Source organism: Lipotes vexillifer, unplaced genomic scaffold (genome assembly GCF_000442215.2).
Source record: "Lipotes vexillifer unplaced genomic scaffold, Lipotes_vexillifer_v1.1 scaffold217, whole genome shotgun sequence".
Lineage (NCBI taxonomy): Eukaryota > Metazoa > Chordata > Mammalia > Artiodactyla > Lipotidae > Lipotes > Lipotes vexillifer.
The window spans coordinates 4,836,582-4,851,851 of record NW_006788200.1 but is presented as its reverse complement, the minus strand read 5'-3'; positions in this window follow the sequence as shown (position 1 = coordinate 4,851,851).

The window sequence follows — 15,270 nt, the reverse complement described above, 5'->3', positions numbered from 1 at the left end:
ACACAAAAAAAAAAAAAAAAAAAAAAAAAAAAAAAAAAAAAATATATATATATATATATATATATATATATATATATATATATATATAAAATGACAGAAAATTTACCACCATTCTATAGCTAAGGACTAAAAATTGGTTCAGGAAGGAAACATCGATGAAGATGTTTAAACTACTGAGGAAAAGAATTCTGGGGAACCAAAGATTCATAACATCTCAAAATGCGTCCTCACAAATTACTTATTAATTACAAATGTGAAAAGATTCCTGCATAATAGAAAATTCTGGTGGATCACTTTAAACAGGTGATCAAATGTAATGTCACCAATGGAGGTAAAACCTGATGTCCTGTGTCCCCTGAAGTGATTCCTTAAAAGAACACAAAATAACCAACGTAGAATCCCTGCCTGAGATGTTCAACCTGAATCAAGTCATCAGAAAACAATCAGACAAATACAAACATAGGGACACTCTGAAAAATATTCTGGATTCTTAATAATTGTTAATGTCATAAAAGAACCCCTGAAAAAAAGTTTGGGCAACTATTCTAGATCAAAGAAAACTTAAGACACATGCCAATTAAATCAAGTCATTATCTTTGACTAAATAATGGATCAAAACATTGCAATAAGTAATCTCTTGGGAAGAATTTGGGAAATTTTAAATGAATTGGATATTAGATAATCATATTGAGTCTATATTAAATTTTCTGAGTGTGATTATTATATTGTAGTTATTGAGGAGAATTCCTATTCTTAGGAGATACATAGAGAGAAGCATTAAGAAGTCTGCAATTAACAAATAGTTCAGACAAAAAAGGATCTGTCTATATATAGTGGATGATTAAGCAAATAATACAAACATTAACAATGAGTTAATAAATTTCTGCCTTAATAAAAGAAAAAAGAAAGAAAAATGCTAGCAAATGAGAACAGTATGTTTTCCAGCTTTGGGCCATCTGCTAGAGCACCCAGACATAATACGACATAGATATCATGAGCAGTTCATGCCCTCCCTCCATGCCACATCAGATGAAAGCCTAAGAAATCTGCCTTCTCTGAGTTTTAGTTACCTCAAATTGGTTGAATGGATGTCTCACCATCTCTATGGCTGAACATCAACATCTTTTGCTGTATGCTCACAGACTCCTTCATTTGATGGGAGAAAAAGTAGGACACAGCTGAAAATCTTTTTTGAGACTAAAAATATAAAATTATAAATCTGCACCTCTCTTGTAATTTATGTCCTTGCCTCATTCTCCCAAAGTTTTCTGGTTTCAGTTACATCATGGAAAAAGCTTGGGAATCATCACTCCCATACTTAAAACAATAACAACAAAAAAAGCTTAACAAACTGAAAATCAACAACTTTTCTTGGGCTTATCAGATAATTGAGGTTGCAGGACAAATCACCATCCCAAAATACAGAAAATCATGGCCAGGGGATTCTTCAGGAACCCAGGGGATTCTGCTTTCCTAGTGGGAAAGTCCTTGGTGTCATAAACTGGTAGGAATATTTAAATGGCAATTTTGATGAATTGCTGGAGGTGGAATGTGGGTAACTTGACAGTGAGAAACACCTGGGGGCTGTTTCTTGAGTGGGCTAAACTTTTGTGGTTTTCAACTTCAGGCACCCACCAGGGTCTCATGATGAAGAGCCAAAAAAAAAAAAAAAAAAGAAAGAAAATCACCTCATGGTTCTGGCAGGAGGAGGGGAAAAGTAAACACTCTGAAATGTACTCTGAGCATTCTCTATAACAAAGGCCTACTCTCCAATGAAAAAGAATTTATCAGCACCTTATCTACCAAGGCAGATGGTAGAGGGCAATTACCCAACCTCAGCCCCCTGTAGTCTTTCTGTTTCACCTAAACAAATAGAAGGTAAAGCTAAGAAACACTTGTGAGGGTGTTAGCCCAGGGAGAAAGGCCCACTAAAAGACTGAGACCTAATTGTAAGATCATAGAACATTTTCTCTTCCCTGTGCCTTACCACCACATCACCAGTGCTCCAGTACAATAATAGTGCAATGCAACTAGAAGAGTTGCAAGGCACAGACTCTATTTAAGATGGAGTACTTAGGGAAACCCAAAGACAACAGGGGGGAAAACCAAAGACACTAGAGAGGAACTTGAAGCCCTTGCACCCACGGGTACATCAAACATTAAACACAACTTGAGTCATAGACAGATTAATATAAAGCCTCACACTGAAGGCCAATTTACCTCAGTTTCTATTGCCCAATATATCATGTCCAGCTTTCAACAAAAATTACAAGTCGTGCTAAAAGGCAAGAAAAAAAGAGTCTAAAGAGACAAAGTGAGCATCAGAATGAGACTCAAATACGACACAGATTTTGGAATTATTAGACTGAGAACTTAAAACATTTATGATTAATCTGTTAAATCCTCTAATGGAAAAAGTACACAACATGCAAGAACAGATGGGTAATGTAAGCGTAGAGATGGAAAAGTAAGAATTAAAAGGAAATGCTGAAATAAAAAACACTGTAACAGGTATAGAATGCCTTTAATAAACGGTTTTAGACACAGCAGAAGAAAAAAAATCAGTGAGTCTAAAGGTACGTTAGTAACGTCCCACACTGAAATACAAAGAGAAAAAAGGAATGAAAATAAGTTGGAAAATAATACCCCAAACCTACAAGATAACTTAAAAAGGTATACAACCTATACTTAATTGGAAAAATAACAAATGAAGTAGAATAAATACAGAAATAAAAATTACTGAGAACTTCTCTCAATCAATAACACCAAACCACAGATTCAGCAAGCTGAGAGAACACCAAGCAAAATAAAAATAAAAATTCTACACCAAGGCATATCATATTCAAATTTCAGAAAACCAAAGACAAAGAGAAAATGTTGAAAGAAGCCAGAGGGAAAAACACCTTATCATTAGAGGAAAAAGAATAAAAGTTATAACAGACTTCTCATAACAAACCATTTAAGAAGTTAAGTGTGTGGAGTAAAATATTTAAAGTGTTGAAAGGAAGAAAACCTCACCACCCAAGAATTCTGTATCCATTGAAATAAACCTTCAAAAGTGAGGAAAATAAAACTTTCACAAACAAACAAACACAGAGCTAATTCACTGCCAGCAAACCAGCCTTGCAAGAAACGTTAAAAGAAGTTCTTCAGGGATAAGAAAAATGATATAGCTCAGACAATGGGACATGCATAAAGAAGGAAAAGCATCAGAGAAGGAATAAATGTAGGTTAAAAACCTTTTTATTTTCTTATTCTAAATTGGTATCATAGATAACTGTTCAAGATGTATTATGTGATTACATCATATATATAAGTAAAATGAATGACAGCATTTTTATAAGGGATGGAAGGGAAGGATTAGGAATACTCTGTTACAAAGTTTTTGCACCATCTGGGAAGCAGTATAGTTTTATTTGAAAGTGGACTTAGACTAGTTGTAAATGTATATTGCAAACTATAGGGAAACCACTAAAATTTTTTCAAAAGAAATATAATTGATAAGAGATGAGAGCAAATGTAAGCATATAAAGTGCTCAATTGAAATCAGAAAAGGGGGGGAAAGGAAGAAATAAAGAAATACAATGAAGAGGAAATAGTTATAACCATAGTAAGTATTATCCAACTAGATCAATAATCACTTTAAATGTAAAATGGTTTAAGTACATCAATTAAAAGACAGAAACTGTAATATCAGATAAAAATCCAACATCCAACTACATGTAGTCTATGAAGAACCCACTTCAAACATAGAGAGAGATAAATTAAGCATAAAGGATTGGAGAAAGATATAACATACTAATACTAATTTTAAAAAGAATCTAGAGTTGCTATATTAATTTCAGACAAAGCATATTTCAGAGAAAGGGACATTATCAGGGCTAAAGAGGGTCATTACATAATAATAAAGGGCTCAATTCTTCAAAAAGATATAACCCTTAATGTATATGCATGTGAGAACAGAGCATCAAAATACATGAGGCAAAAACTGACAGAACTACAAGGAGAAATAGACAAATTATTATAGGCAGAAATTCAATAACCCTTTATCAGTAGTTGACAGATCTACCAAGCAAAAATCACTAAGATAGTTGAACTAAGCAGTATCATCAATCAACTGGACCTAATAAGCATTAATAGAATACTTTATCCAATATTAGGAGAATACACATTCTCATCAAGCTCATATGGAACATTCACCAAGATAGACCACATTCTGGGTCATAAAACATAACCTGACAAATTTAAAAGAACTAAAATCATACAAAGTGTGTTTTCAGACCACAATGAGATTAAACTACAAATCAGTAATAAAATGACAGCTGGATAATCCCCAAATATTTGGAGATTAAACGACGTTTCTAAACAACAAATATACCAAAGAAGGCATCTCAAAGAAAGTTTAAAATATTTTGAACTAAACGAAAATGAAAATATAATATCAAAATTTGTGGGATGGGGGCTTCCCTTGTGGCGCAGTGGTTGAGAGTCCGCCTGCCGACGCAGGGGACACGGGTTCGTGCCACGGTCCAGAAAGATCCCACATGCCGCGGAGCGGCTGGGCCCGTGAGCCATGGCCGCTGAGCCTGCGCGTCCGGAACCTGTGCTCCGCAATGGGAGAGGCCACAACAGTTAGAGGCCTGCATACCACAAAAAAAAACAACAAAAAAAATTGTGGGATGCAGCAAAGCAGTACTTGAGGGAAATTCAGAGTACTAAAATGCATATATATATATATGCATATATATGTATGGAAAGATGAAAGATGTAAAATCAATAATCTAAAAATTCCACTTAAAAAACAGAGATAGTATAATAAATCAAGCCTAAGGCAAGAAGGAGAAAATAAAAACTAGAGCAGAAATTGATGAAATTGTACAGAGTGAGGGAAAATGATTATTTGGCTAACCAAGGAAAAAAAGTAGAAACAGAAATTACTATATCAGATATGAAAGAGGGGTCATCACTATAGCTCTCTTGGACATTAAAAGAATAATAAAAGAATACTATGAACAACTCTATGCTCATAAATATGAGAACTGAGCTGAAATGGACCAATTCTTTGACAGACACAAACTATTAAAACTCACTCATGGAGAAACAGACAATCTGAAAAGGTCTATATTGAAAGGCAGCCAATAATTAATAATGTTACAAAAATAAAGCACCAGGCCTACATTATTTCATTGGTAGATTCTATCAACCATTTAAGAGTAAAATAATACCAAATCTCTTCCAGAAAATATATAGAATCACAGGGTACACTAATGTGATTGTTAATTTTATGTGTCAACTTGGCTAGACTATCATGACTAGTTGCTTGGTCAAACACTAGTCTAGATATTGCTATGAAGATTTTTTTAGATGTGATTAATATTTAAATCAATAGACTATGAATAAAGCAGATTACCCTCCATAACATGGGGAGACTTCATGGAATCAAGTGAAGGCCTTAAGAATAAAGACTAAAGTTTCCCACAGAAGGAGGAATTTAGCCCCAAGACTGCAACACAGAAAACCTCCCAGAGTTTCCAGCCTGCCTTCCTTGCCCTGAAAATGTTGGACTTAAGACTGCAACGTCAGCTCTTACCTGAATTTCCAGCCTACCAGCTTGACCTACAAATTTTGGACTTGCCAGTCCCACTAGAATCCTGTGAGCCACTTCTCCCTGTCTCTCTCTCTCCCTCCCCCTCTCCTCCTTCCTCTCTCTCTTCCTCTCCCAAATCCCCCTCTTTCATACACCAATGTAATCTCTCAATTCCAATGAACAATTGGAATTTTAAAATTTAAAAACACAACACCATTTACAGTAGAACAAAAATGAAATACCTAGTTATGTATTTAACAAAATATGTACAAGGTCTGTATGCAGAAAACTATAAAACTGATAAGAAAAACAAAAGAAGATCAAAATAAATGGAGAGAGATTCTGTGTTCATCAATAGGAAGACTCAATATTTTTAAGATGTCAATTCTTCCCAAGGCTTCTTCTAAAGATTCAATTCAATACCAGTCAAAATCCAGGCAAACTATTTCATAGATATCCATAATCTTATTCTAATGTTTATATGGAAAGGCAAAAGACTGCATATAACAAAACACTGAAGAACAAAGTTGGAGGACTGACATGATAGGATGTCAAGACTTTCTACAAAGCTACAGTATGGTATTGGTGGGGGTGAAAAAAACATATTGATCAGTGGTACAGAATAGAAAGCCCAGATATTAATCCATACAAAGAGAGTTAACACATCAATGGACCAAAGGCTATTGAATAGAGAAAAGATAGTCTTTTTAGAAAATACTACTGGAACAACTGGATGTCCAAATGCAAAAAAAAAAAGAAAAAAAAAAAAGGCTCTGGACATGACCTTGCACCATTCCCAAAAATTAACTCAAAATGGATTGTAGATCTAAATGTAAAATGCAAAACTATAAAACTTCTAGAAGAAAATATAAGGGAAAATCTAGGTGGCCTTGGATTTGATGATGAGGTTTTTTTTTTTTTTTTTTTTTTTTTTTTGCTGTACGCGGGCCTCTCACTGTTGTGGCCTCTCCCGTTGCGGAGCACAGGCTCCAGACGCGCAGGCTCAGCGGCCATGGCTCACGGGCCCAGCTGCTCTGCGGCATGTGGGATCTTCCCGGACCGCGGCATGAACCCGTGTCCCCTGCATCGGCAGGCGGACTCTCAACCACTGCGCCACCAGGGAAGCCCAATGATGAGGTTTTTTTGATGCAACACAAAAAATATGATTCATGAAAAAAATTTATAAATTGGGCTTTATTAAAATTAAACCATTCTGGTCTGCAAAAAACACTATTAGAAGAATGAAAAGACTGCTCCAGACTGAGAGAAAACATTTGCAAAACAGGTATCTGATTAAGGACTTATATCCAAAAGGACAAATCAAGAGAGGACTTCTTGGGCTTCCCTGGTGGCGCAGTGGTTGAGAGTCCGCCTGCCGATGCAGGGGACATGGGTTCGTGACCTGGTCCAGGAAGATCCCACATCCCGCAGAGCGGCTGGGCCCGTGAGCCATGGCCGCTGAGCCTGCGCGTCCGGAGCCAGGATTCCCTGGAGAAATGGCTGATGCTAGTACTGGGGCAGTAAACATACAAGATGAGCCTGGAGCTTCTTCAAGTGCCTAAAAGGAAGGAAGTGCTCAAAAACAAAACAAAACCTACATTGATGAGTTATGTTGAAAGAGCACAGGACAACTGAAAGAACTCACAGGGGTCAAAGCCAGAAGAATTTGAGCAACAAAATCAAGTAGTATTGGATTATAACCCGAAGTATAAAATGAATATCCGTGAGTCCTTGCTGATATAAATAATTGAATAAATAAATAATTGATGAAGAGACAAATTTCCCTTGCAGAGGACTTCCACATGAATTATGTAGATACTCCACTCTCAGGGGATGGGAAGAGAGAATAAATCCCACTCATTAAGAGTGGGATCCACACAGTGACCTCCTTCCAAAGAGGACAGCAAGGAAAAGTGGGGGAAAGTGACTTTACAGGGGAAAACCTGATAAACACTATCCCAGTCAGGTGACCGAGGTCAACAACAACAGTGATAAACTACATATCATATGAACCCTTGACGTGAGGTGATAAAAACGGTACTTTATCTCAGTGGTTTTCCTCCCCCAAACTCATAATCCTAGTCTAATTATGAGAAAACATCAGACAAATCCCTTTGAGGGGCATCCTACAAAATGTTTGACCAGTACTCCTCAAAACTGTTAAGCTCATCCAAAACAAGGAAAGCATGAGAAACTTCTGCAGCCAAGAGGAGCCTAAGGAGACATGACACCTAAGTGGAATGTGGCATCCTGGATGGGATCCTGAAAAGGTATTCGGTAAAACTAAGGAAATTTGAATAAAGAAATTTGAATAAAGTATGGACTTAAGTAAGCTAACAATATTGTGTCAATATTAGTTTACTAATTGTAATAAACGTACCATACTAATGTAAGCTACTACAATAATAGGGGAAATTGGGTGTGGGGTATATGGGAGCTCTCTGTACTATCTTAATTCTTTGGTACATCTAAAACTGTTCTTAAAGTTTATTTTTGTTTGTTTGTTTTAAAAAACCTCTCCTTGTTCTGGTTCCTTTTTTATAGAGAATTTGAATCAGGAAAAAGAACTCAGTTCCTCACCCTTTGACCTAGCTGTTTTTTTCTTTTATGTCCCAAATGGGTCTTTCAGCTGCTATGTCACATCTTGTTCTGCTGCTGCCACCCCGATTCAGTCACTGGGCAGTTTGGATAGCTTGGAAATTCTGTCATTGTGCTTTACTTCTTTATGGCTTCTGCCCCCCTAGAACAACACAGGAGGAATTACTTCCACACAGGAGTTTTTCAGTCATTCAAAGACACTTTTTCTGGGCTTCCCTGGTGGCGCAGTGGTTGAGAGTCCGCCTGCCGATGCAGGGAACATGGGTTCGTGCCCCGGTCCGGGAGGATCCCACATCCCACATGCCACGGAGCAGCTGGGTCCGTGGGCCATGGCCACTGGGCCTGCGGGCCCGGAGCCTGTGCTCCGCAGTGGGAGAGGCTACAGCAGTGAGAGGCCCGCGTAGCGCAAAAAAAAAAAAAAAAAAAAAAAAAAAAAAAAAAAAGACACTTTTTCTGAAGGCTTCCTCCCCAGATTAAAATTAGGCTAGGCAGCCTCTTTCGTTCCTCACATGATGCAGTTTCTAAATACTTCACCACCCTGGACACTTTTCCATGAAAATTTGTGTTTGTTAAGAAGAGGAGCCCAGATCTAGATGCATTTTTTCCCATTGTATCTGATCAGAATTGAGCAGAATGTTATTTCTTGGGTTGTAATTACTTTTATTTACTGCTTAAAGTCTATGCCACTCTGGTTTTAGATCTCCATTTCAAGCAAGTGAGCTAAATAACATTAAGGCTCCTTTATATATCCTCTCACTCCTCATTAAAACCACTGCATTAATGAATTTCAAACAATTCATTTAAATTCCATACCTCATGCAGATGTTCTGTTTGAAATCAACTGCTCTGACCAACTTTCTAAATGAACTGACAGCTTGCATCAGCAACACGACTGAATAAGGCATACCCTGTCAGGTCCCTCTCCCAACAATAACAATTTGGCATCCATCCATAGACAAAAGTGTCATTGTGAGAATTTTGGGATCCAGCACCACATGCCATGGGACCCGAGAGCAGTCTCGCCTGCGCACGCATCAGGTAATAGGCAGACAAGACCTCTGGTCCCAGTGGCGGACCCTACAGTGGCTCACGATCCAGCTCCAGCCCCTGTCGGGTGCAGTCCAGGAGACCCTGGGAAACACTGGCTTAAGCAATCACCCACAGACAAGAAAGCATTTGTGGGAGTCAAGGTTTCCAGTGGAGAAGTCCTAGCACACCAATGGAGCAACAAAAGAAAAGGAGTTTAGACACATTGGAAACTTTTTCTGCATCACCACTCCCCTAAGGCAGCATAGCTCAAGGCCAAGAGAGACTTTCTCAGAGTATGATTTCTTCTCAAGGGAAAGTGAAATCATGCGAGAGAGTACCCAGCCTCCCCAGTTATGCGGGACCCTGCCAAAGATACCCATTTCTCTCTCCCTTCATCCAAAAAAGAAGTGGCGGTTATGTGAGGTGATGTAGGTTTTAACTAACCCTACTGTGATAATCATTCTGCAACACGTAAGTGTAGCAAATTAACACAGTTGTGTACCTTAAACTTACAGAATGTTATACATCAATTATTTCTCAATAAAGTTGGAAAACACAGAAAGTTACCATTTTAATAAATAATAAATAGACACTTTCCTCACTGTACAGAGAGCCTTACACTCATGCCAGGAATGTACCATGAACACACTCAGATCCATGCCTTTTGCTCAGCAGTGTGCTTTGTGTACATTAGCACAATCATAGCTCTCTCAAATGGGAATACATCTCAAAAGTACTTTCCCCAGAGGAGTTAGCTAAAGTATAAAAAAATATTGAATCAGCATTATGGAATTTGGTGGCTCAAAGTTAGCTTTTCATGCCGTGCATAGAACTGAACACAGTAATGAAATAAAACTACGATGGAATAACTCCCAGGGGAATATAGAAATTATAGTACTCAGATATGAAAGCTGGAATTAGCTGCTTACATTTTGTGTTTCAGAGTAAGCCTTTCTGAACACTGCAGAGAAATAACTTGTGTTTGGAAAAATGTCTACCTGTTTCAATGATCATCCTTTCAAGATCTGCCAATCTGAGGCATCCTTGACTGTCTCCTTGGGAAGACTGTTCTAGATGTAAGGTGTATTGTGTTAACTCAGAATTTCTGAACGTGCTCAAGGAAGCCACTGGATGACCTGCTCAACAGCTCAACTTTTCTTTTTTTTTCAACTCCTAGCATTCAGCTTATGTCTCCCCCTCTTCCTTTGAGCCTGTAGCCTTGGTTAGCAATACTGTGCTATACTGTTACTCTATATCCCATTGTACTGTAGTGTTACGTACTGCATCGTTAACTATGCCTTGTTGGTTTTTCCTCACTACCCAAATCCTTCTGTTTGGTCAGTTGATGTTAACTCTGTTTATTAGTCTGCCATGTGTTTGCCTCTGCTGATGTCACATGGATATAATGTCACTTAATGATGGCAATGATGTTGAGGACTGGAGCTGTGTCCTGAGTTTCTTGCTTGTCCCTCTTACCACTAGGTTTCAAAGGAAACTCAAATATGGGAGTGTCCAGCCGTCTTTTTGAATCTACCAAGTGGATACAAACTAAATGCTGATCTAGGCCAAGTCCACATAACTCCAGAATAATAAAGTTGATACATTCAGACACAATCAACCTCATTTGATCACAGTCTTGTATCTTAGTGTGCAGAAAAATGCTTGTTCTTGAAAGGACTGACGAAATACTGGATTTGGGACAGTCAGTGGCAAATCCAGTTTTATCATTCACCTCTATGCATGTGTTGGGGGAAGAGAAAGATTAGTTTCTTCTTTTATAAATAATTTTGGGGAAAAATGAAGCTGGACACTCATGCTGCTGGGAATCTTGCTCGGGTCAGAGACACAGGATTAATTTTTGGTGTTTGACAACCTATCCATCTCTGTCTAAGCTTGTGGTAGCTGAAGCTGCCCAGCTCCTAAGTTGTCCTTCTGAACAGCTTCCAGTCATCCTTCTTTGCAGACCCAGAGGCAGCTCTGATGGTTCAAAAAGACAAATGCTTTCTTGGAGAAGTCTCTGCTGTTCCTCTCTGAGCTGTCGGTGCCTTTGAGAGAAGCAGGCTCCCTGAGCTGGTATCTCTTCCTCCTTTTCTGGCTGGGGAGCCTACTGTGTGACCCTCACGGCCCCTCGTGGCCAAGCTCCAAGGGGCTGCAACTCTGCTCCCCTCCTGGAAAGGTATTCCTAGAAATTAGGCTTGCAAGCCTAAAGGATCCTGGGCAAATACATGTGAAGCTTCAGAAATGTTGCTTGTTGCAGAAATTCGTTTTCATGCCTTTTGCCCAAAGAAATTGAGGGTGGGAAATTGATCTAATCTTGCAATTTAGATCAACTGGTACGCACTGGTGAACTGTGTGGAGAGAGTCTCAGGCCATGTCTAAACGCAGGGTAAAAAGAAGGCTGATCAATTAGAGGTGTCTGACAGGGGCAGGAGCCGGCCCCACCAAGATGCCTGAGCGATGTGCCACCATGGAGAGAGGCTTCCTTGGGCCACACAATGATTATGGAGCATACTAAACATACTCAGCACTGTCCCAAGTGCACAGAGGAGCTCTGACACAGCAGAAAACGCTCTCAAGGAAAGCATTCACAGGACAACAGGACACACGCTACCATTAACCAGGTGTCTTTGTTGGGATTTATTAGCGTCCCTGCCTAACACACACACACACACACACACACACACACACACACGCACGCATGCACGCACGCATACATACTAAATAACACAATTGTTTCGGGTAGATGTTCCACACTGTGCAATTGCTACACGACCTGAAAATGTTCTAAGCTGGTGTTCCTCAAACTTTAATATGCATGCCAATCAAGTGGGGAAGAGATTCTGTTTCAGCAGTAGGTGTGGGTTGGGCCTGAGCTCTGCTTTTCTAACTTGCTCCCCCCGTGACACCCATGTTGCTGATCCATGAACCACACTGTGCTGCAAACTTCTCAGTTTGCAAGTGGCTTCACATTTCTCTTGGGATAAGGACGAAACTTAACATGGCTGACAAGGCCCTTCATGGTCTTGCTGCCGTCTCACTCAGCAGGGTCCTCCACCCTCTGTGCCTTGCCTTTGCTCTTCCAGAGCACTGGTACTGAGTTTGACTCTATCCTTTTTACTAGTCAAGCCCTGCTCATCTCAGGCCCTTTGCACATGCTGCCCATGCTGTCTGGAATGCTCCTTTCTCCCCTATTCACCGAGATAAATTCAAATCTCAGCTCAGACATCACTTCTTCAGGACAACCTTCCTGACCTCCCCAGCTTGAAAAATTCTCTCATTAGCTACTCTCTTAGTACAAAACATTTTCACCTTCAATTTGGTGATGACCAGTTGATGTCTGTCTCCCCTGTGAGAATAAAACCTTATCAGGGCAAGGATCTTGACTGTTTTTCTCACCACTATATTCCCAGCACTGAGCATACTGTTTTTCGCTTCAATTTCTAGACTTTTAACTTTCTTGGAAATGGCAATCTTCAGAGGAGGCTTTTCAGGAAAATGAAGCCCTTTATCCTCCAAACTGCCCTGTAAGGGCACTAGGCTGGGGACAGGAGGTGAAATGACCTTACCACTACTTGGTAAGAAACATGTTCCCTGGCTGTAAGATAAGACATAGGTTTGGGCTGTTTCAGAATGTTACAGATTTATCTCTCTTTTTAACCTTCAGAGAATGAGGACAGGATCCTATCATGCCTCACATCAGTTTCTCGTAGACTTTTCTGACTGCCCTCCACTCACTACCCCACTAGCGGCCTAAAGGCTCGTTATGGACAGAAATTGGGTCCTTCCTTATTTCTGCTACTGTGAGTCTTACACAGAGTAGAAATTTAATAACATGTGAGGCTAAATCAAATCTGGAAACATATACAGGAAAACTCTGCATCCATGGGAGTGTACAGTTTGGCCCACCAGTACCTCCCCTAAGATTGCCAGGATAAAATTGTGATAATTTGACATTCGGAGGGCCAAAAAGCACATGAAAAGATGCTCAACATCACTAATTATTAAAGAAAGTCAAAACTACAATGAAGTGTCACTTCACACCAGTCAGAATGGCCATCATCAAAAATTCCATGAACAATAAATGCTGGAGAGGGTGTGGAGAAAAGGGAACCCTCTTACACTGTTGGTGTGAATGTAAAGTGGTACAACCACTACGGAAAACACTGTGGAGATTCCTTAAAAAACTAAAAACGGAGCTTCTATATGACCCAGCGATCCCACTCCTGGGCATATATCCAGAGAAAACCATATCCAAAAGGATACATGCACCCCAATGTTCATTGCGGCACTATTTACAGTAGCCAAGACATGGAAGCAACCTAAAAGTCCATGACAGAGGAATGGATAAAGAAGATGTGGTATGTGTGTGTGTGTGTGTGTGTGTGCGCGCGCGCACACACACACACACACACACACGCGGAATATTACTCAGCCATGAAAAATAATGAAATAATGCCATTTGCAGCAACATGGATGATCATACTAAGAGATTATCTAGAGATCATCATACTAAGTGAAGTAAATCAGACAGAAAAAGACAAATATATGATGTCGCTTATACATGGCATCGAAAAGGATGATGCAAATGAACTTATTTACAAAACAGAAAGAAACTCACAGACTTAGAAAACAAACTTATGGTTACCAAAGGGAAAAGGTTGGGGGAGGGATAAATTAGGAGTTTGGGATTAACATATACACACTACTATATATAGAATAGATGATCAACAAGGACCTACCATATAGCACAGGAAACTCTATTCAATATTCTGTGATGATCTATATGGTAAAAGAATCTGAAAAAGAATGGATATATATATATATATATATATATATATATACACACACACATGTATAACTGAACCACTTTGCTGTACACCTGAAATTAACACAACATTGTGAATCAACTGTGCCCCAATATAAAATAAAAATTAAATTTTAAAAATTGTGATAATTTGCCCTGTGGTTATGTGAGTTATATAAAACATCATTACTCCCTTTTTGCATTGGATGTTGGAAAGCTTAGCATTAAATTCTGTGCAAGTGCATCATGCTTTATGCCAAGAATTTGTTCAGCCATCTCAGTTTCTTTTCAGACCAAGGCAGGATATAGAAAGAGGTGACAAATATTTAGTGAGATGCCTATTAATGTTTATGAGGTGCTAAGTGCCCTACACGTGTTAACTCTAATTCTCTTTATCAAAATACTAAGTTATAGTACCTCATTTTAAGATGAGAAAATTGATTAAATAACTTACCAAAGTCATAGATCTAAACTCTGGTCTAGACAAAGAAACCGAGGCTCAGAGAGAATAAATAACTAGTTCAAGTTTACTCAGCTAATTAATGACTGCATTCATTTTCTAAAAGTGCCACAACAAATTACCACAAACTGGATGGCTTAAAACTATAGAAATTTATTCTCTCACAACTCTGGACACTAGAAGTCCTAAAACAAGATGTTAGTAGGGCCACACTCACTCTGAACCCTTCTTGCTTCTTCCTTACTTTTGGTGGCTCTGGCAGTCCTTGGCACTCCTTGGTTTGTAGCTTTACCATCCCAATCTCTGCTCCTGTCTTCACACGGTCATCTTCCCTCTGTGTGCCTTTCCTCTTCTTATAAGGATACCAGTCATTAGTGTGGCCCACCCTAATCCAGTATGACCTCATCTTAACTTAATTAATTATATGTATACAAAACCATATAAAACAATAAAAAAAAACCCTATTTCAAAATAAGGTCACATTTGGAGGTTCTGGGTAGACATAAATTTGGGGGGCACACCTTTCAACCCAGTACAGTGACTGAGCTAGTACTAAAAGTGAGATCTAACTCAAGGCAATGTTCTTTATATTATACCAAACCAGCTACCTCTGAAATTCCTTTGCCTTAGTGATATTTCCCACAATGCCTCACACCTGACTGAGCCTCTCTACGGGAAAGATGACTAGCAAACTCAAGAGTTAATCTGACAGCTTCTCTTAAAAGTGGATAGGTGGGGCTTCCCTGGTGGCGCAGTGCTTGAGAGTCCGCCTGCCGATGCAGGAGACGCGGG